The sequence below is a fragment of the Nerophis ophidion genome, linkage group LG14 (assembly GCF_033978795.1).
Source record: "Nerophis ophidion isolate RoL-2023_Sa linkage group LG14, RoL_Noph_v1.0, whole genome shotgun sequence".
NCBI lineage: Eukaryota > Metazoa > Chordata > Actinopteri > Syngnathiformes > Syngnathidae > Nerophis > Nerophis ophidion.
The window spans coordinates 53,814,914-53,838,588 of record NC_084624.1 but is presented as its reverse complement, the minus strand read 5'-3'; the positions used below and the strand labels follow the sequence as shown (position 1 = coordinate 53,838,588).

The window sequence follows — 23,675 nt, the reverse complement described above, 5'->3', positions numbered from 1 at the left end:
CAGTGGTAAATTCTAACAGAAATGTCCGCCATGTTTAAAGGAGAAAATATGCTAACTGTTGATCACTGTAATCGAACTCAGATGAACCGTGATCAACAATCACAATCATATAATAGCCCGGCCTTAGCGTGAACAACGCACTACTGACCTGATAAGTCCGAAAGAGAAAGCGATGATGTAGAATTTATTACAGATGCTACCTGGTGGTTGTTTGAACACTGCAGCTAGTCATAGATAGTCCCATTTCTTAATGCTTCAGTCACACGCAGGATTCTCACAGGAATGAGGCAAGAATACAACCTTACCTACCTTAAGGAGTCGTCTAGTTTAGTGTTTTTCAACCTTTTTTGAGCCAAGGCACATTTTTTGTGTTGAAAAAATGCAGAGGCACACACCACCAGCAGAAATCATTAAAAAATGTAACTCAGTTGACAGTAAAAAGTCGTTGTCGCAATTGTTGGATATGACTTTAAAGCATCACCAAGCATGCATCAGTATAGGTCTTGTCTCAAAGTAGGTGTACTGTCACCTCCTGTCACATCACACCCTGACTTATTTTCACTTTTTTGCTCTTTTCCTGTGTGTAGTGTTTTACTTCTTGTCTTGCTCTCCTATTTTGGTGGCTTTTTTTTGGTACTTTCCTGTAGCACTTTTGTGTCTTCCTTTTATCGATATTTCCCACATCTACTTTGTTTTAAAAAATCAAGAATATTTGAGTTGTTTTTATCCTTCTTAGTGGGGAAATTGTTGATTGTCATGTCATGTTCGGATGTACATTGTCTTTGCTCCACTGTAAGTCTTTGCTGTCGTCCATCATACTGTTTTGTTTACTTTGTACCAGTTCAGTTTTAGTTTTGTTCTACATAGCCTTTCTTAAGCTTCAATGCCTTTTCTTAGGGGCACCCACCTTTTTTTTTTTTTTTTGGTTGAAGCATTAGACACCTTTTTTACCTTTACACTTCCTCCCGCAAAACAATTAGCTACCTGCTGCCACCTACTGATATGGAAGAGTATTACAGGGTTACTCTGCCGAGCTCTAGACAGCACTGACACTCAACAACAACACATTTTGCAGACTATAATTACTGGTTTGTAGGGGTGTAACGGTACACAAAAATTTCGGTTCGGTACGTACCTCGGTTTAGAGGTCACGGTTCGGTTCATTTTCGGTACAGTAAGAAAACAACAAAATATAATTTTTGGGGTTATTTATTTACCAAATTTGTAAACGATGGCTTTATCCTTTTAACATTGGGAACACTATAATAATTTTGCCCAAGTTAATCCACATTAAACTGCCTCAAGTTGTTGCTCTGATTAAATCAAATGAAAAAACCTTTCTTCTACATATAAAAAGTGCAACATTAAACAGTTTCCATTGAAACTGTTAAATGTCAACTCATCATGCTTAATTTATTACAGCATTTGGGAAGCCTGTAGTTGACTTTTATTATGTAAATGTTGTATTTTTATCAACATGTGATAGCAGGGACCCTGCTATTCAAAACTAGGCTGCTACATTACTAATGATTAATGTAACTATAGCTGAAAAAATAGTACAATTGCAATAGGAGAGACTATTCATCCCTAAACACAATGGAGTTCAGTGAAATAACAGACAGACAGGGCTTTGCTGCCCCTAAAACACGCGCACACACTCTCACACGCACACTCGCACAGCAAAATGAGCTAACGTTACGCTAAAAGCTAATTAGCCCTCACCTCAATCCTATACTGTGAGCGAGCTGAGCTGCAGTTTAAGTTTCTAGAAGGTCAATGGGCTCATAGTGATGTTTGTAATAGTTGTGACTGGGAAGTGTTTAGTATAATTTGGGTAGAGTGCGCTGCTCCCCTGCTAAACGAATATCTCTGCTCGATGCTGAAGCATTGACTACATTGTTCTGAAGTCTGAATACGCCCTGCTGAGTGGCTGTTACATCGCTCTGAATACGCACTGCTGGTTGGCTTTGTATGTAACCAATCAGATGGTTGCGTGGGCGGGACAATGCTTGCTCCTGAGACAGAGCCACAGAGGCAGAAAGCAGAGCAGCTTGTGAAGACTTCTGCTTCCAAACTCGAAACCCCCGTACCGAAACGGTTCAATACAAATACACGTACCGTTAAACCCCTACTGGTTTGCAAAAAATATTTTTAACCCATATAGGTGAAATTAGATAATCTCCCACGACACACCAGACTGTATCCCGTGGCAAACTAGGCACAGTGGTTAAAAAACACTGGTCTAGTTCAGTGTAGTCCTCACAGCTGGTTTTTGGACCCCTGCGATCCACGGAGCATATTTGTCTCGTCATTGTGCTCAGAGGAACACCTATTTTGATCACTATGACATCTTATGTCAACCATCCTGAATGCTCTCTTTATTTATACCTCTACCTTATCACCTTGGTGACTTGTAAAAAAACACTGTCATAAACTGTTTTTCCCCTAACTGCTGAGTTCATGAAGTATCTTCTTTAAGGTGTTTATGACTGATAAGGAGCTGTTCGGTCCAGTGAGAGCCATTAGTGTTTTTCCCCGATAAGAGCATTAAAACAAACAAACAAGCAGTTCTCTGTGGTGTGACATTCTTGTACACTCAGTCACGTGTGCGATACAATCATTGCTGTGTCTGCTTGTCAAAGTTCATGACTAATCCACACGGTTTGTGGCCTTTCCTGGCTGCAGGTTTCAACCACTAGGAATCGTCAGTTTACAGCTTATCATTATCATTATACTTCAACTATTTATATCCTGAGCACGCGAGAGGATATATAAGAAGATGAAAATATTAAAGTTCTTTAAGGTGTAGGAACTAGACCACATCGCATAGCCCTATAGCACTCACTACACATATACCAGTGTTATGACAAAAGTTGAAAATATGATCAGTGTACACACACAGTTGTCTATAATGCAACCTCTAAAGTCCAAAAAATTATTATTTGCACTGCTTGCTTGGGATTTGATTTATTTGTATTTGTACAGATGTTTTTCCCCATAGAAAACAGTGGAAACAATCAAATGTTGGTAAGTAAGACTTTAACAAAAAACATAATCCAACCCCAAGTCCTAACTTTAATGATATTGGCATAATTTGGTCCACCTGACCTTACACATCTCTTTTTTTCCTATTAGGGAAGCACAATAATGAACATTTGAACCAATATCAACAACAAATCATTTCCAGACCTTTACAAGCAAAAACAATCCATCCATCCATCCATCTTCTTCCGCTTATCCGAGGTCGGGTCGCGGGGGCAGCAGCCTAAGCACGGAAGCCCAGACTTCCCTCTCCCCAGCCACTTCGTCTAGCTCTTCCCGGGGGATCCCGAGGCGTTCCCAGGCCAGCCGGGAGACATAGTCTTCCCAACGTGTCCTGGGTCTTCCCCGTGGCCTCCTACCAGCTGGACGTGCCCTAAACACCTCCCTAGGGAGGCGTTCGGGTGGCATCCTGACCAGATGCCCGAACCACCTCATCTGGCTCCTCTCCATGTGGAGCAGCGGCTTTACTTTGAGTTCCTCCCGGATGGCAGAGCTTCTCACCCTATCTCTAAGGGAGAGACCCAAACTCATTTGGGCCGCTTGTACCCGTGATCTTATCCTTTCGGTCATGACCCAAAGCTCATGACCATAGGTGAGGATGGGAACGTAGATCGACCGGTAAATTGAGAGCTTTGCCTTCCGGCTCAGCTCCTTCTTCACCACAACGGATCGGTACAACGTCCGCATTACTGAAGACGCCGCACCGATCCGCCTGTCGATCTCACCATCCACTCTTCCCTCACTCGTGAACAAGACTCCTAGGTACTTGAACTCCTCCACTTGGGGCAGGGTCTCCTCCCCAACCCGGAGATGGCATTCCACCCTTTTCGGGGCGAGAACCATGGACTCGGACTTGGAGGTGCAAAAACAATCTTCATTGTTCATTTACATTTTCACAAGATTTTGTGGGAAGAAATAATTTAACAGTTCATACTTTTGCCAAAAATGCATACACTAACAAAAAAAGTAAAAATCTATTGAGGGGATAAGGATTATTTTTTGGATTGTATTGATATTTTTCAATTGTTGCATTGATAGACAAACAAACACCTCAAACATTCTGAACATTATTTCATAAATTAAAAAGACAACTTGTTCAACATAACATATATAAATGAGGCTTAAAGAACTGAGCCAATAAAATGTTGCAACAACACCGAAAAAAGTGGAGTTACGGCTCTTGCGGATTAACAAAAATTTAACAATAAAAGCATATTTTTTACTAAGGGTTTTGAAGTAATAACAGTTACCCGTGCCTACAAATGAACTATGAAGTTAAACATAAACAATTACTCATTTTATCAAGTGCTTTCTACCTTTGGTCTTTTTTTTCCCTCTAACTCAGGGGTCGGGAACCTTTTTGGCAATGGAAGCCAAATATTTAAAAATGTATTTCCTTGAGAGCCATATAATGTTTTTTAAACACTGAATACAACTAAATGTGCGCATTTTTATGTAAAACCAACATTAGGGTATAACATGTATCCATCCATCCATCCATTTTCTACCGCTTATTCCCTTTCGGGGTCGCGGGGGGCGCTGGCGCCTATCTCAGCTACAATCGGGTGGAAGGCGGGGTACACCCTGGACAAGTCGCCACCTCATCACAGGGCCAACACAGATAGACAGACAACATTCACACACTAGGGACCATTTAGTGTTGCCAATCAACCTATCCCCAGGTGCATGTCTTTGGAGGTGGGAGGAAGCCGGAGTACCCGGAGGGAACCCACGCATTCACGGGGAGAACATGCAAACTCCACACAGAAAGATCCCGAGCCTGGATTTGAACCCAGGACTGCAGGAACTTCGTATTGTGAGGCAGACGCACTAACCCCTCTGCCACCGTGAAGCCCTATAACATGTATGTTATTCTTTTTAATTACATTTTTTTTTTGTATGTTATACTTTTTAATTACATTTTTATTCTGAAGCTAACTAATAATGAATAAAATACTTCTTACCATTCTTGACTTCTTGAACAGGTGCGGTAGAACAGTCTTTTTCAACCACTGTGCCGTGAGATACAGTCTGGTGTGCCGTGGGAGATTATCTAATTTCACCTTTATGGGTTAAAATTGTTTTTTGCAAACCAGTAATTACAGTCTAAAAATGATGTGGTGTTGTTGAGTGGTCGGTGCTGTTTAGAGCTAATTGCTTTGTAGATGTCGGAAACAGCGGGAGGCAGGGTGCAGGTAAAAAAAAGCTGTCTAATGCTTAAATATTAAATAAACAAAAGGAGAGTGCCACTAAGAAAAGGCATTAAAGCTTAGGGAAGGCTATGCAGAGCAAAACTACAAATGAACTGGTTACAAAGTAAACAAAAAAACAGAATGCTGGACGACAGCAAAGACTTACTGTGGAGCAAAAACAATGTACATCCGAACATGACTTGACAATCGACAATGTCCCCACAAAGAAGGATAATAACGACTGAAATATTCTTAATTGCTAAAACAAAGTAGATGCGGGAAGTAGCGCTCAAAGGAAGACATGAAACTGCTACAGGAAAATACCAAAAAAAGAGAAAAAAGCAACCAAAATAGCACAAGACAAGAACTAAGACAACTAAGGGCTATATTGATGCATGCTTGGTTATGGTTTAAAGTCGTATCCAACAATTGTGACAACGACTTTTTACTGTCAACTGAGTTTCGTTTTTAATACATTTCTGCTGGTGGTGTGTGCCTCTGGATGTTTTAAACGCAAAAAATGTGCTTTGGCTCAAAAAAGGTTGAAAAACACTGCGGTTGAAAACGGATGGAGGGATAAAAATGCATGAAAATTTTTTACATTTTGAATGTTATTTTTAAGACTGATTACCAGTGGAATTATTCATTACTTATTGTGTTAAGCAATGAAAAATAAGATTAATCTGAGAGCCAGCTGCAGTCATCAAAAGAGCCACATCTGGCTCTAGAGCCATAGGTTCCCTACAGCTGCTCTAACTGTTGCCTCTTATTAAATGCTTTCTCCTCAGCCCTATGGTTTTACATTTTCTGCGGTCGCCGCTATTAACAGTAGGTCTCGGCTTACCAGCACTGGCAACTTTGTACTACTTTTAATGTGACTAACGTATTTTTCGGAGTATAAGTCGCTCTGGAGTATAAATCGCACCGGCTGAAAATGCTTATTAAAGAAGGAAAAAAAACATATATACGTCGCACATATAAGTCGCATTTTTGGAGGAAATTTATTTGATAAAATCCAACACCAAGAATAGACATTTGAAAGGCAATTTAAAATAAATAAATAGTGAACAGGCTGAATAAGTGTACGTTATTTGATGCATAAATAACCAACTGAGAAGGTGCCTGCTATGTTAACCTAACATATTATGGTAAGAGTCATTCAAATAACTACAACATATCAATCAATCAATCAAAGTTTACTTATATAGCCCTAAATCACCAGTGTCTCAAAGGGCTGCACAAGCCACAACGACATCCTCGGCTCAGATCTCACATTTAGATATAGAACATGCTATACCTCCACCAAACAATCGGTCATTCCTAATTCAGAAATCCCATGAAATCTTCTTCCTCGATGTCGCTTCTAAACAACTCTGCCAACTCCAAAGGTATGCACCGTTTCCTCTTGTCCTTTTCTGCTGCATATTTCACTACGTCCAGCTTGTAATCTGCAGTACATGATTTCCTTTTCTGTGCCATTTTTGTTCAGCCCTTCTCAGTTTTTATAAGTTACCACCAACGATGAAATTATCCACTTTAATAGCTACGGCAGTAGCATATAGCACAGGGGTAGGGAACCTATGGCTCTAGAGCCAGATGTGGCTCTTTTGATGACTGCATCTGACTCTCTGATAAATCTGAGCTGACGTTGCTTAACACGATAAGTAATGAATAATTCCACTTGTAATCACAGCGTTAAAAATAATGTTAAAAATATAAAACATTCTCATGCATTTTTAATCCATCCATCCGTTTTCTACCGCACCTGTTCAAGAAGTTGCGTTAATGGTGAGAAGTTATTTATTTATTATTGGTTAGTGTGGGGCTTGCCCTCCTGGGGGTTCTTCAGACCCCCAAGCACCGACATGAGAGCCTGTTTCAGGGTTACAATTTTGTTTTATTTTTCAATAAGTCTCTCAGTTGCTTTCCAGCAATAGTATGTCCAGCCCCAACCCCGTCTCTCCTCCTGGCTGCTGCTTATAACAGAGCGACAGGTGATTAGATAACAAGGCCCAAGTGGGCCATCTACGCACCGGTCGCTGCAGGCCCGCAGGCCACGCCCCCTCCACAGTTAACTTCAGAATAACAATGTTATTACAAAGAATAAGAGACCTATTATACTCTAGAAATGTTGGTCTTACTTAACAATGCACGCGTTTAGTTGTGTTCAGTGTTAAAAAAAATATTATATGGCTCTCACGGAAATATATTTTAAAATATTTGGCTTTTTGGATCTCTCAGCCCAAAAGGTTCCCGACCCCTGATATAGCATATAGTAGTTAGCATTCCATGACCCTCCCCGCCGAATTCTTAATGGTTGACGTGTGTGTGACGATTGTTGACATTTTCTTCGTCTCTTCTGCGAATGATAAATAATAATATTTTATTTTTTACGGTAATGTGTTAATAATTTCACACATAAGTCGCTCCGGAGTATATGTTGCACCCCCCAGCCAAACTATAAAAAAAACTGCGACTTATAGTCCAAAAAATATGGTAATCCCATTTTGTTGTGTTAAAGCTCTTCTTTAACGCTCTCCGTTTCATTTTTGGACAACAGGTTTCGCCAGCTACGAGTAAAAAGTCATTCTTCTGATGCGGTAAAGAAAGCCCACATCGGTTACTATTGTGCCATGTTGCTTTTCTATGTACACAACTCGCGCAGTATCATGACATCGCAAATATGCGACTACACTATAGGGGAGAGGTTGAGGAGCCACAACAGAGACCATTGACAAACACCTAGATGGTAAGCCTTTATTATTCTTTTATAATACATATGATTTCCATTTTGGATCAATAAAGATTGTCTAAGCATAAGTCTATCACATGATCACTTTAACAATTGATTTTTTATGATCAGAATTGTTAATGGGTCATCATAATTGCCATTATCGGTCGTTAATTATCGGCAGTCGATAATATTGTGAATCCCAAATTTTTACCTGTCACAAAAGTGTAAAAATAAGTTAACCACTATAATATCCACAATTTTCCAATGTTAAAAGGGGAAGTGCACCTTTTTGGGATTTTGGCTATTCTTCACAAACATTATGAAAGACATGACGGATGGAATTTTTTTTTCTGCTGCATTCTAAACATTAAATACATTTGATCAAAAGTCAGCTTACAATGGAGCCTAAGGGAGCCATTCAATTCTGCATATAGAGGCCCTAAAAAACATCCGGACACTTCCACTTATCACACGAGTGTTACAATAAAACGGTCTAGTTTAACTTTGACGACAAGTGACGGCACACAAGCTGCAGTCCACTTCCAACGTGTGTCACCCGACTTCCTGTGTGTATTTTTGTTGAGGCTGCATCCTTTTTTTGGAGCAATACGTATCTTCTAAAACAAGCTACAAAAGTCAAAGAAACATCTAAACAGATTTTAATCCTTAGAAGCTCGCTTTCTCATCTCCCGTGAAATACGCTGAAGTGTCTAACGGTAAAAATGATGTGCAAAGAGACAAAAACGTTTTGCATAACTTTATAAGAGGAAGATTTTTCACAAAAATATAAAAATACTGTATCAATACCGTACAATACACAGCTATCATTTACTTTATTATGTTGAATACTTTGTTTGATTCGAGTTATTGGGGGGAAAAAAAACTCACTTCATAACTTTATTTATTGGAAAAAAAAAAGGGTTTTCCCAATTTTTCTACTTGCAATAAGCATTATTATTTTAATTTTTTTTAAATGCGTACTATCAACATGGAAACTGCACTTTTAACATGTCTGCATTCATTAAAAAAAAAGAATCCGCTGTTCGCCGCCACAGAGATCACAGCACACGCTCTTATGTGTGCTCTATTGCAGCGGTTGTGCGAAAACTATTTGGCCGTATTTAAAATTCCGGGCACTTAATGCAGTCCGAATTTAATACATTTTAATTACTTAAAGTTAAAGTAGCAATGATTGTCACACACACACTAGGTGTAGCGAAATTATTCTCTGCATTTGACCCATCACGCTTGTTCACCCCCTGGGAGGTGAGGGGAGCAGTGGGCAGCAGCGGTGGCCGCGCCCGGGAATCATTTTTGGTGATTTAACCCCCAATTCCAACCCTTGATGCTGAGTGCCAAATAGGGAGGTAATGGCGCCCGTTTTTATAGTCTTTGGTATGACTCGGCCAGGGTTTGAACTCACAACCTACCCATCTCAGGGCGGACACTCTAACCACAAGGTCACTGAGAAGGTACTTACACTTAAACATTTAATCAAAGCAACAAATTATGAATCAAAACTACCGTATTTCCTTGAATTCCTGCCGGGTATATAGTATGCGCCTGCCTAGAATTACTGCCGGGTCAAATTCGTTTCGCTAAATAATTAGAGCATGCTTAGCATTACCGCCGGCTCAGGAATAACGCCGGGTCAAACTCGTTTCGCAAAATATTATTTTTATTAGCGCATGTCTAGAATTTCCACCGGGTCAAACTCGTCACGTCACGAGTGACACTTCACCTGTCATCATTTTCAAAATAGAGGAGGCTGATTTCAATCATTTGAAATCGCATAAAGGGAAGAAGATTAAGAGCTATTCAGTAGGATTTAAGGTCCAAGCTATTGAATATGCTAAAAAGAACAGTAAGCAGCTATGTTTTATTAGTATAGCGTAGCTGCGTGTGTCAAATATGAGTCATTAAATGACTCCCGCCTCCTGGTGGTAGAGGGCGCTAGTGATCCATCTTGCGACTACTCGGCTGCAGAAGAAATGACAACAAGCAGCAAGAGTGAGCAGCGATCGTTTATTTTTTCCTCTCGCTGACACTTTTAACATGGAGGATTACATATCTAAAATAAAACAGTTTTCTAAACTGGACTTTCAATGGAAGCAGGAGGTAATAAAGGAAGATCTCCATCGAGACAGAGAGCCTTTTAAAACTGAAGAAAGATAAGGAAGACTTCTATAAAGAAGTTATCGATGCTTTTGATCAGAAGGCGCTGCGCATGGACTTCATTTATAAGTAAAGGTAAGACCATAATAAAGTTATTTTTATTAAATGTGCTTTTCATGATGGTATCCTTACATCACACTCAAATTTATAACCGCAGGCCAATATTTACCGCATGCCTTTGGTAAGCGCCGGAGTGAGAAGAGGTTTTAAAATAATTAGTACCCAGGCGGCAATTCAAGGAAATACGGTATTTTCTAATCAAATTAATCAATTAGTGGAATAATCATTGCACTACTTACATTAATAAAATATTGACTTTTAAAACATCAGGCAGTGTTGTGTTGCTTACACTCGTGTGTTTGTTATTCATCCAAATCACAAGGTTTTCAAAGAAAAATGTTAGCCTCAAATGTCTGCTCTATGAAAGTAAAAGTAATGTTTCTAAGTACACGTCCTACGTTCCTGACAAGTTCAAATTTAAAAGGACTCAGTCCAGTCACTCTCCATGCGTACCAGGGTGGACCCTCTGCCTCAAAAAATAAAACATTATAAATGATACATTGTGATCAACAACTGGTGTTTGAAATCACAGTCCCTAGTAGGGTGCTCACATTCGCTGACCTTGTCCACTAAAGTTTTTTATAAAAATGGCGGCAACAGATTCATTTGGCAATATAATATGTGACCTCAGCACTATTGTTTTCCAGGACAGAAACAAACATGCTGGTGTCAACCAGAGTGACCGCTGACCACCGAGCAACAGAAAAGACAAACGGCTAAGGCCACTGCAAAAACACAGCAAGTGAAAACTCAAGACGTGAAATCACAAAAATATTTTATCTTTTTGAGGAAGTTGGATAGATTTGGTGGTGTTTTGTTGTTATTGCCGTTTTTTGACTGTGTTTTTCTATAAAAATTATATAATACATTTTTATCATCTGTTACCTAGCCCTTGTTTTTAAACAGACAAAAGTTGACTTTAAAAGTTAATGGTTAAAGCAGCAGTAAGTAACTTTTCAACCCAACATTTTCATAACTTTTGGGATGATACATCGACTTCCAACTAGGGCTACAACTAACGATTATTTTGATAGTCGATTACTCATTGACTATCTTAATGATTAGTTGACTAGCTGGATAATAAAGCATACACATTTCATGGCTCTTGACTTGATGGGATCCTACGGACCCCATTTAGAAAATTCCTAGCGCCATCACTGCTACCACTAAAAGGATTTTAACACTACAATTTATGCGGCAGAAGCATACCGTATTTCCTTGAATTGCTGCCGAGTATATAGTATGCGCCTGCCTAGAATTACTGCCGGGTCAAACTCGTTTCGCAAAATAATTAGCGCATACTTAGCATTACCGCCGGTTTAGGATTAACGCCGGGTCAAACTTGTTTCGCTAAATAATTAGCATATGCCTAAAATTTCCACCGGGTCAAACTCGTCACGTCACGAGTGACACTTCACCTGTCATCATTTTCAAAATGGAGGAGGCCGATTTCAATCATTTGAAATCGCATAAAGGGAAGAAGATTAAGAGCTATTCAGTAGGATTTAAGGTCCAAGCTATTGAATATGCTAAAAAGAACAGTAAGCAGCTATGTTTTATTAATATACCGTAGCTGCGTGGGTCAAATATGAGCCATTAAATGACTCCTGCCTCCTGATGGTAGAGGGCGCTAGTGATCCATGAATTGATTAACGTGGACCCCGACTTAAACAAGTTGAAAAACTTATTCGGGTGTTACCATTTAGTGGTCAATTGTACAGAATATGTACTGAACTGTGCAATCTACTAATAAAAGTATCAATCAATCAATCCTTCTTGCGACTACTCGGCTGCAGAAGAAGTGACAACAAGCAGCAAGAGTGAGCAGCGTGTGTTTATTTTTTCCTCTCGCTTGCACTTTTAACATGGAGGATTACATATCTAAAATAAAACAATTTTCTAAACTGGACTTTCAATCGAAGCAGGAGGTAATAAAGGAAGATCTCCTTCGAGACAGAGAGACTTTTAAAACTGAAGAAAGATAAGGAAGACTTCTATAAACATGTTATCGATGCTTTTGATCAGAAGGAGCAGCGCATGGACTTCATTTATAAGTAAAGGTAAGACCATAATAACGTTTTTTTTTTTATTAAATGTGCTTTTCATGATGGTATCCTTACATCACACTCACATTTTTAAGCGCAGGCCTAAATTTACCGCATGCCTTTGGTACGCGCCAGAGTGAGAAGAGGTTTTATATTAATTAGCGCCCCGGCGGCAATTCAAGGAAATACGGTAAAACAAAATGTTTGTTTTTGGGTTGTTTTTTTTAAACTGGGACCCATTGAAATTCCAGGGACTTACTATATTGACAACCTATCAACATCACTTTACTCAGACCGTGTCCACACTGTACTCACACCGTGCACGGTACTCAGACCGCTTGTGGCACAACTTTGACTGTGTGTTGGAGTCATTGCTGTTCCCTGTCGGTGCATTTCAAACTGTTGTCAACGGTTGAAACATCCATCCATCCATCCATTTTCTACCGCTTATTCCCTTTTGGGGTCGCGGGGGGCGCTGGCGCCTATCTCAGCTACAATCGGGCGGAAGGCGGGGTACACCCTAGACAAGTCGCCACCTCATCGCAGGGCCAACACAGATAGACAAACAACATTCCCATTCACATTCACACACTAGGGCCAATTTAGTGTTGCCAATCAACCTGTCCCCAGGTGCATGTTTTTGGAAGTGGGAGGAAGCCGGAGTACCCGGAGGGAACCCACGCATTCACGGGGAGAACATGCAAACTCCACACAGAAAGATCCCGAGCCTGGATTTGAACCCAGGACTGCAGGAACTTCGTATCGTGAGGCAGACGCACTAACCCATCGGCAAAGCTGTTCCTGAGGTCTGTGGACAACGCAAACAACAAACCAAAGCAACCACCCAAAAAAAGATTGTACGCTTTCAAAATAAAAACAGGACAACGTTATCAGCAGGCATGTGACAACTGATGGAAAACATAAGTCACGCAAGCCCTGAAATTCTCTCCGGAAATCAAGAAATGTTCCGCAATTGGGTGAATTTCTACACTACATTTTACATTTAGGTTTATCCTCATGTACCGACAACTTTTGGCTGTCTTTTTGACACTTTCATGTCCCATGTAAGATACCGCATTTTTTTAACGACAACTGGGACAACCCAAAGACATAACCTTCTCCGCTGACTTTTGACTGAAGTACAACAACAACAACAATCTGTTCTAGCAGACAGACAGGCCAAGCACAAGGATCACATTACACTCAGTTGAGGTTAGGGTTACACAATCACAAGAGTGCTGAATGGAAATATCGATCTACACGGAAGCAAAACAGAGGACGGGCTCATTCTCATGTCACGCTAAGTTCATGGTGGAGTTTACAAGAAGACATTTGCAAATCATCTTTGCTTTTCTCACCCAACCATAAACTGAGTGTAAAACATTAAAAGGACAGCCTTTATAACTTTTGATTTCAGGTGCTGTATAAACTTGGAAAAATATTAGGCATAAGAAGCTGACTTAAAATTATTGGAATAAATAATAGAAATAATATAAGAGAATTAAGCTTTTTTTTATAGTTTCTCTGCTGTGAATACACTGCTACCACAGAGAAATGAGTGTGTGCTTACTGTATGTCAGGGGTCACCAACCTTTTTGAAACCAAGAGCTACTTCTTGGGTACTGATTAATGCAAAGGGCTACCAGTTTGATACACACTTAAATAAATTGCCAGAAATAGCTAACTTGCTCAATTTACCTTTAATAAATAAATCTATATATATAAAAAAATGGGTATTTCTGTCTGTCATTTTGTCGTATATTTTTTTTCCTTTTACTGAAGGTTTTTTGTAGAGAACAAATGATGAAAAAAGCACTTAATTGAACTGTTTAATGGGAGAAAACACGAAAAAAATTTAAAATAAACTTTGAAACATAGTTTCAATTTAGACTCTTTAAAATTCAAAATTCAACCGAAAAAAATGAAGGGAAAAACTAGCTAATTTGAATCTTTTTGAAAAATTTAAAAAATAATTTATGGATCATTAGTAATTTTTCCTGATTAAGATTAATTTTAGAATTTCGATGACGTGTTTTAAATAGGTTAAAATCCAATCTGCACTTTGTTAGAATATATAACAAATTGGACCAAGCTATATTTCTAACAAAAACAAATTATTTCTTCTAGATTTTACACAACAAAAATTTTAAAAGAAATTCAAAAGACTTTGAAATAAGATTTAAATTTGATTCTACAAATTTTCTAGATTTGGCAGAATACTTTTTTTTAATTTTAATCATAATAAATTTGAAGAAACATTTCACTAATATTCTTCGTCGAAAAAAACAGAAGCTAAAATGAAGAATTAAATTAAAATATATTTTTTATTCTTTACAATAAAAAAAATACTTGAACATTGACTTAAATAGTCAGGAAAGAAGAGGAAGGAATTTAAAAGGTAAAAAGGTATATGTGTTTAAAAATTCTAAAATCATTTTTAAGGTTGTATTTTTTCTCTAAAATTGTCTTTCTTAAAGTTATAAGAAGCAAAGTAAAAAAAATTAATGAATTTATTTAAACAAGTGAAGACCAAGTCTTTAAAATATTTTCTTGGATTTTCAAATTGTATTTGAGTTTTGTCTCTCTTAGAATTAAAATGTCGAAAAAAGCGACACCAGCTTGCTAGTAAATAAATAAAATTTAAAAAAAATAGAGGCAGCTCACTGGTAAGTGCTGCTGTTTGAGCTATTTTTAGAACAGGCCTGCTGGCGACTCATCTGGTCCTTACGGGCGACCTGGTGCGTTGGTGACCCCTGCTGTATGTAATACTATGATTCACTGGTAAACATCCCATATTGATCTAGTTTGGCAACTGTCACCAATGTACCCACATAACACTCCTTGGGTGGGTTACCTTGATCCTTATATAGTTGTGCAAGTGTTTGTGGTGTTTCAGCAGCTTTTGACCAGGACTTATCCTGGATTTTTTACTTTTACATTATTATTCCATTCAATTTCACCGCCATGTTTACAAAAGCGTACCTCCTCGAGGCGCCAAATCCTCGTCCTAAACACTTTGTTTCCGTCCACCGGCTATGCGCATGCATTCAATTGATCTTTCTGGAACAATAAATCAATGAACTTGCACTTACCCATCTTATGCGTGTAGTTTGGCTTTGCTGTGGGCTTTCGTTTAGTTGTTTTCCACTGCTATGCTAAGCTGTAAAAACACACCGCTGGTGGTGCGTGATCAATTCTGACCGGGCAGCACAGTTAGTCTACTTTGGTTCCGTTTTGTAGTTACGTTATAGCAGGGGTCGGGAACCTTTTAGGCTGAGAGAGCCATACAAGCCAAATATTTTTAAAAGTATTTCCGTGAGAGCCATATAATTTTTAATTTTTTTTTAAACACTGAATACAACTATATGTGTGCATTTTTAAGAAAGACCAACATTTTTAGAGTTTATTAAGTCTCTTATTCTTTTTAATAACATTGTTATTCTGAGGCTAACCAACAATAAATGAAATACTTATTACCATTAATGCGACTTCTTGAACAGGTGCGGTAGGAACCGGATGGATGGACGAAAATGCATGAGAATGTTTTATGTTTTGAACGTTATTTTTGACACTGATTACCAGCGGAATTATTCATTACTTATCGTGTTAAGCAATGTCAGCTAAGATTTATCTGAGAGCCAGATGCAGTCATCAAAAGAGCCACATCTGGCTCTAGAGCCATAGGTTCCCTACCCCTGCGTTATAGCATCCTCAAAAATCCAAAGATTTAAAAAGGTAAAAATGAAGTATAGCATTTTATGAATGAAAGTAACAATAGATTTTTAAGACCTTTCAAATTCATATTTTAGACATTTTATGAGAATTTGAGACATTTTAAGGCCTTAAATTCAAATTGTTGGACTTGGAGACTTTTTTAAGATCCCGCAAATACCATGTAATAAGGTATAAAAACACAAAGCTCTGTCTTTAACTATATTTAAAATGTTCTTTTGGTCTTTTTTGAATATATTTAACATTATTTGAAGTGGCCCTCTGCCTCCTTTGATCGCTCAATTTGTGGCCCTCAGACATCTCTTGTCAACGCAGTCTGGAATTTTACTCCACATATTGCAGAGTTAATCATTTCGCCACACCTAGTGTGTGTGTGTGTGTGTGACAATCATGAGTGCTTTAACTTTGACTTAAATGTACTCCATTGTGGCAGTGCGCCAAGGCAACCTTTTACCCGCCACACCTTAAAAGTTTGTTTTTTTAACGGGAAAACCAGATAATGAATGGTAGCATCCAGAAGAAACCAAAGGCCGACGTTTTTTTTTTTAGATATTATTGCCAATCTCATGCTAAAAATGGCTCAATTTCATCAGGTATTTCCTCCATGCACACGTCTCCGTTTTACTCCGAAACACACAAAAACACGTCTTCATTAGTCACCAACACGAAGAGTTCACAGACCATGGGAAAAATGAACACTATAACACACTAACATACATATTGAAGGGGAACATTATCACCAGACCTATGTAAGCGTCAATATATACCTTGATGTTGCAGAAAAAAAGACCATATATTTTTTTTAACCGATTTCCGAACTCTAAATGGGTTAATTTTTTGTGAATTAAAAGCCTTTCTATTTATCGCTCTCGGAGCGATGACGTCAGAACATGACGTCACCTAGGTAAATAAAGCCGCCATTTTCTCAAAAACATTAAAAACACCGCGTCTCAGCTTTGTTATTTTCCGTTTTTTCGACTATTTTCTGGAACCTTGGCGACATCATGCCTCGTCGGTGTGTTGTCGGAGGGTGTAACAACACTAACAGGGAGGGATTCAAGTTGCACCACTGGCCCAAAGATGCGAAAGTGGCAAGAAATTGGACGAAATTTGTTCAAAATACGAGGGTGTGGGGAAAGCCGACGAAATGGTCAGTCGTTTGTTCCGCACACTTTACCGACGAAAGCTATGCTACTACAGAGATGGGAAGATTGTGTGGATATCCTGCGACACTCAAAGCAGATGCATTTTCAACGATAAAGTCAAAGAAATCTGCCGCCAGACCCCCATTGAATGTGCCGGAGTGTCTGCACATTTTACCGGCGGTGCTAAGGCAGACATGGCACAGAGATGTATGGATAACCTGCAGATGCATTTCTAACGATAAAGTCAACCAAATCACAAAGGTGAGTTTTGTTAATGTTGTTGACTTATGTGCTAATCAGACATATTTGGTCGCGGCATGACTGCCAGCTAATCGATGCTAACATGCTATTTAGGCTAGCTGTATGTACATTTGAAACTATATTTTCATCCAGCGTTTCCCTCTCCCCACATTTAATGCCAAACAAACACTTACCAATCGATGGATTTAAGTTGACCTGGTGTCACAAGATGCGAAACTTCCGATCGTTGGTCTACACATTTTACCGGCGATGCTAAGGCAAACATGGCTGAATAGCGTCAATAGCTATTCGCTCAATAGCTTCCGTTTCTTTTTCAATTTCGTTTTCCCTATCTGCCTCCATACTCCAACCATCCGTTTCAATACATGCGTAATCTGTTGAATCGCTTAAGCCGCTGAAATCCGAGTCTGATTCCGAGCTAATGTCGCTATATATTGCTGTGCTATCCGTATTGGCATCACTGGATGACGTCACAGGAAAATGGACGATGGCTTCACAGGTAGCGAAAATCAGGCACTTTAAAGCTATTTTTAGGGATATTCCAGGATGGGTAAAATTTTGAAAAAAACTTCTAAAAATATAATAAGCCACTGGGAACTGATTTTTATTGGTTTTAACCCTTCTGAAATTGTGATAATGTTCCCCTTTAACACCAGCAGGTAGATACAGTATCTATATTATATATATATATATATATATATATATATATATATATATATATGTATAGTTAATTATTTGCGCATTACTGACGAGTGATGCACCAAAAATCTGGCGCCCAAAAAAAGACGTACTTTGATCACCGGAACATCGCTGCCTAAACCGAATGTTGTGATGACGTCAGCCATACGCACGTTGTTGTCTGGATGGGAGGTAGACGTACTTTAATGTATCCAAGATATACGTGCGAACAAATACAGAAAGTGTGACGCCAGTCTTTGTGGAGCTCACTTTTTGTCACTGACTTGGAGCCACAGAGGTAGTAGAGTCTCAAAAAAAAAAAAAAAAAATTCTATATATTATATTAAGCAGCAGCAATTGAAAAATAAAGAAAACATATATATTATGTATGAAAAAATATGTTAATACGATAATTATAATAACATCCATCAATCCATTTTTTGTCACTGTCGAAAAAAGGGGAAAATTCCCCATTTTGTGAAATATTCATGAAAACAAAACACAAAATAGATTATTATTATTTATCTATTTCAAAATAATTATCATTAATAGTTTCTATAATGCTGTAAGGTATACAGAAATTATTGTTTCCATGAAAAAAGTCACCATATTTTTCGGACTATAAGTCCAGGGGTGCAACTTATACTCAGGAGCGACTTATGTGTGAAATTATTAACACATTACCGTAAAATATCAAATAATATTATTTATCTCACTCACGTAAGAGACTAGACGTATAAGATTTCATGGGATTTATGGATTAGGAGTGACAGATTGTTTGGTAAAGGTATAGCATGTTCTATATGTTATAGTTATTTGAATGACTCTTATGATAATATGTTAGGTTAACATAGGCACCTTCTCACTTGGTTATTTATGCCTCATATAACGTACACTTATTCAGCCTGTTGTTCACTATTCTTTATCTATTTTAAATTGCTTTTCAAATGTCAATTCTTGGTGTTCGGTTTTATCAAATACATTTCCCCAAAAAATGCGACTTATAATCCACTGCGACTTATATGTTTTTTCCCTTCTTTATTGTGCATTTTCGGCAGGTGTGACTTATACTCCGAAAAATACGGTACTTAAAATGAATAAATATATACATACAAACACACACTGTAAGAACGAACCACTCATGTGACACAATTTGACCTATTTCTGGCAGGTGTTTAGGACTTTTAAAGCTGCGGTGAATAAATGTAAAAGAGTGGAAGAATAATTACGTTTTTATGTCTAATATGGCAGGAAAAAGTTTGCGAATAATTTTCTAGGCGACCATGACGTGCGCATTTTCCGCACATGCGTATTAGGTCACGTTGTGCAGACTGACGGATGGCTGGAGGGGGTCTTAAACCACATTTTTGTGTGTGTGGACAAAGATAAGGTTAGGTGTGATGTATCCTGGATAATCTTAGCCGGTTTAGTGTAGAATGGGCCTTAGAGGAGTAGTTTCATTAAGCACCTGAATCTACTGGAGCCTTTCAGCAGCTATATTTAGAATTAAAAAGATATATAAACAACTAGAAAAGAAAACAAAATGATAGGAAACAGCATTTGGATGCACTTCTACACCAGCAAGGGAAAGCGGACATAGTGATGTCACTGTCGGAAAAAAGGGAAATGTCAGCATTTTGTGAAATATTTATGAAAACAAAAGCCAAATTAGATTATTTATTTCAAAATAATGATCAATAATAGTGTGTATATTGCTGTAATGTTTACTTTAGTGATTGTTTCCATGAAAACAAGTTACTTAAATAAATAAATATAAGAACGAGCCAGTCTTGTGACACAAATTTACCTATTTTTGGCAGGTGTTTAGGACTTTTAAAGGCCTACTGAAACCCACTACTACCGACCACGCAGTCTGATAGTTTATATATCAATGATGAAATATTAACATTGCAACACATGCCAATACGGCCGCTTTAGTTTACTAAAGTGCATTTTAAATTTTGCGTGGAAGTATCATGGTAAAACGTCGCGGTATGATGACGCGTGCTTGTGACATCACGCATTGTAGAGGACATTTTGTTCCAGCACAGTTCACAGCTATAAGTCGTCTCTTTTCATCGCATAATTCCACCTGTGTTGCTGAATCTTTTGCAATTTGTTCAATGAATAATGGAGACGTCAAAGAAGAAAGCTGTAGGTGGGAAGCGGTGTATTGCGACCGCCTTTAGCAACACAAACACAGCTGGTGTTTCATTGTTTACATTCCCGAAAGATGACGGTGAAGTTTTACTATGGAACAGAGATGTCAAGCGAACACGGTTGGATTGGACAATTTCACAAGAAAAAAAATTGAATTTTGGTAGTATTATAATTTTGAAAAATCAAAATTTGTACAATCTTATGATAAAAGTTGGAATTGTACTCAATAACAGTCGCTATTTTAAAAGAAAAGCTTAACATTTTTGGCAAATTGATGAAAAGTCGTAATTTTGATTGTGATTGTTTCCATGAAAACAAGTTATTTAAATAAATATATATAAGAACGAGCCAGACTTGTGACACAATTTGACCTATTTCTGGCAGGTGTTTAGAACTTTTAAAGCTGCAGCGGATAAATGTAGAAGACTGGAAGACTAATGAAGTTTTTATGTCTAATATGGCAAGCAGATTATTTTTTGCTAGAATTTTGGCAGTACTATAAAAAGTCATCATTTTATTCGACACAATTCAAAATTTCACAAGGAAAAGGTTACAATTTCACAAGAAAAACCTAGAATTTTGGCAGTGTTATCACAAAAGTTGTCATTTTACTTAACGCAAGTCAAAATTTCACAAGAAAAACTTAATCGTGCAATATTATGGTAAAAATTAGGATTTTACTCTAACAGTCGCTATTTTACAAAAAAAGCTTAAAAGTTTGGCAGTTTTATGAAAAGAAATGTAATTTTCCTTGACAAAAGTCACAATTAAAGGAGAAAACTTTAAAATTTTGGCAATATAATAATAGTAATAATCGGAATTTTAGTTGGCAAAATTGTGACAAAAGTCATAATAATTTTACTCAAAAAACATCGCACTATTTTACATGAACAACAAAAACAAGTGGCAATATTGTGATAAAAGTCTGAATTTTATATGACAAAATATCTCAAGAAGGGTAGAAATACAAGAACACACACACAAGTTCTTGTATTTCGTATCTTCTTGAGACCTCCGAAAAAAATGCCTACCTCTTTAGGACCACCCTTGATTAGTATTTACAACATTAATAATATATAAATACTATGCAAATATAAAAAAGCTTATTGTGAAAAATGAGTTGGAATTTCACAAGAAAAAAAGTCACAATTTCACAAGACAAAAATTTAATTTTGGTATTATAATTTTTAAAAAAAGAAAATGTGTGCAATATTATGATAAAAGTTGGAATTGTACTCAATAACAGTTGCAATTTTAAAAGAAAAGCTTAACAATTTTGGCAAATTGATGAAAAGTCGTAATTTTGATTGTGATTGTTTCCATGAAAACAAGTTATTTAAATAAATATATATAAGAACGAGCCAGACAATTTGACCTATTTCTGGCAGGTGTTTAGGACTTTTAAAGCTGCAGTGGATAAATGTAGAAGAGTAGAAGAATAATGAAGTTTTTATGTCTAATATGGCAAGAAGATTATTTTTTGCTGCACTTATGCACCAAGACAAGTTTGGGAATAAATGCCATCCATTCTTTGAGGAGAAATAAAACATGACTTACGTAAGTAGTTGAAGGGAGTCTTGTTATTTGTATGATTATTACTATTCTTATCATTATTTTGGAAGAGAAGACTTGCTGTCGGTGTACTTTAAAGACATGCTAACCACAGCTAGCCTAGCACATATAAAAGCTAACAACGTCACCTGGCCGCTGGACGTCACGTCACGGCCGTCATTGGGCTTACAAACACAACATTGGAAACGTTGAGGTGTCTCTGCTTGGTTATTGGAGCTTTTTGAGGTGTCTGTGGTGAGTTATTGGAGCTTATGGGGCGCCGTTGTCGGCGTGTAAGTGTAAGTTGATGCAGGACAACATCATAATGAATGAGACGCCGCTAGCCGCGCTCCTCAAGCTAGCGGAGACTTGACCGTTATATTAAGTCTTTCTGCTGCCGCCTCGCTTTATTTACTACACTTTTATTCCGTTTTGTCATCAAATGAATGAATTGTGAGTACAGAAGTAGGCCAGCTGGGAAGCTAGCCAGCGTGAGTTAGCTCCGTGTCGCGAGAGCAGATGTGACAAAACGTCGCGTTTTTACAACCTTAATGTTTTGGTTTTGCTTTCTCTTACCTTTTATTTTTTTCTGCAGGATGTCGCAGTTTGTTGTCAAATACTTCAAATGTCCTCCATGTCCTCGCCTGGGAAAGTCACCCAGGAACCTCCTGACGTGTCGCTGCTGGCTGCTGGCTGCTGGCTGCCGTGTGTGTGTGTGTGTATATGTGTGTGTGTGTGTGTGTGTGTGTGTGTGTTTGTATATATGTGTGTGTGTGTGTGGGTGGTATTTGTATAAACGTGTGTGTGTGTATGTGTGTGTGTGTTTGTATAAACGTGTGTGTGTGTGTGTGTGTGTGTGTGGTTGTATATATGTGTGTGTGTGTGAATATGTGTGTATATGTGTGTGTTTGTATATATATGTATGTGTGTGTGTGTGTTTGTGTGCGTGTGTGAATGTGTGTATATGTGTGTGTACGTGCGTGTGTGTGTGGTGTATGTGTGTGTGTGTGTTTGTATATATATGTATGTGTGTGTACATGTGTGTGTGCGTGTGTTTGTACATGTGTGTGTGCGTGTGTGTGGTGTATGTGTGTGTGCGTGGTGCATGTGTGTGTGTGGGGTGTATATGTGTGTGTGTTTGTATATATATATGTGTGTGTGTGTTTGTATAAATGTGTGGGGGGTGTGTGTGTGTATATATGTGTGTGCGTGTGTGTGAATGTGTGTGTTTGTATGTGTATATGTGTGTGTATGTGTATGTGTGTATATGTGTGTGCGTGTGGGTAGTGTATATGTGTGTGTGCTTGTGTGTGTATATATACATGTGGTGTATATATGTGTTGTGTGTGTATGTGTGTGTATATATGTGTGTGTGTGGTGTATATGTATGTGCGAGGTGCATGTGTGTGTGTGTGTATATGTGTGTGTGTGTTGGGTGAGTATATGTGTGTGTTGGGTGTGTATATGTGTGTGTATGTATATGTGTGGTGTATGTATATGTGTGGTGTGTGTATGTGTTGTGCGTGTGTGTGTGAATGTGTGTATATGTGTGTGTGTGGTGTATATGTGTATGCGTGGTTAATGTGTGTGTGTATGTGTGTGTGTGGTGTGTGTGTACGTCTATGTATATGTGTGGTGTGTGTATATATGTGTGGTGTATGTATATGTGTGGTGTGTGTATGTGTGGTGTGTAAGTGGTGTGTGTGTACATGTGTGAATGTGTGGTGTGTGCGTGTACATGTGTGTGTGTACATGTGTGTATGTGTTTGTATAAATGTGTGTGGTGTGTGTATATGTGTGGTGTGTATATGTGTGTGCGTGTATATATGTGTGGTGTGTTAATGTGTGTACGTGTATATGTGTGTGTGTGTATATATGTGTGTATATGTGTGGTGTGTGT

General features: G+C 38.2%; 1 protein-coding gene across 2 annotated transcripts in view; it reads right to left on the bottom strand.

Moving 5' to 3' along the window:
- lpin2 (lipin 2) overlaps positions 1–22,509 on the bottom strand; it is a 77,759-nt gene extending 55,250 nt beyond the window's left edge. For both annotated transcript variants that reach the window (XM_061921056.1, XM_061921057.1), the window contains exon 1: positions 22,352–22,509. The gene's annotated coding sequence lies outside the window, so the exon portion shown is untranslated. The remainder of the gene's footprint in view (positions 1–22,351) is intronic.
- Between the last annotated feature and the right edge of the window lie 1,166 nt (positions 22,510–23,675).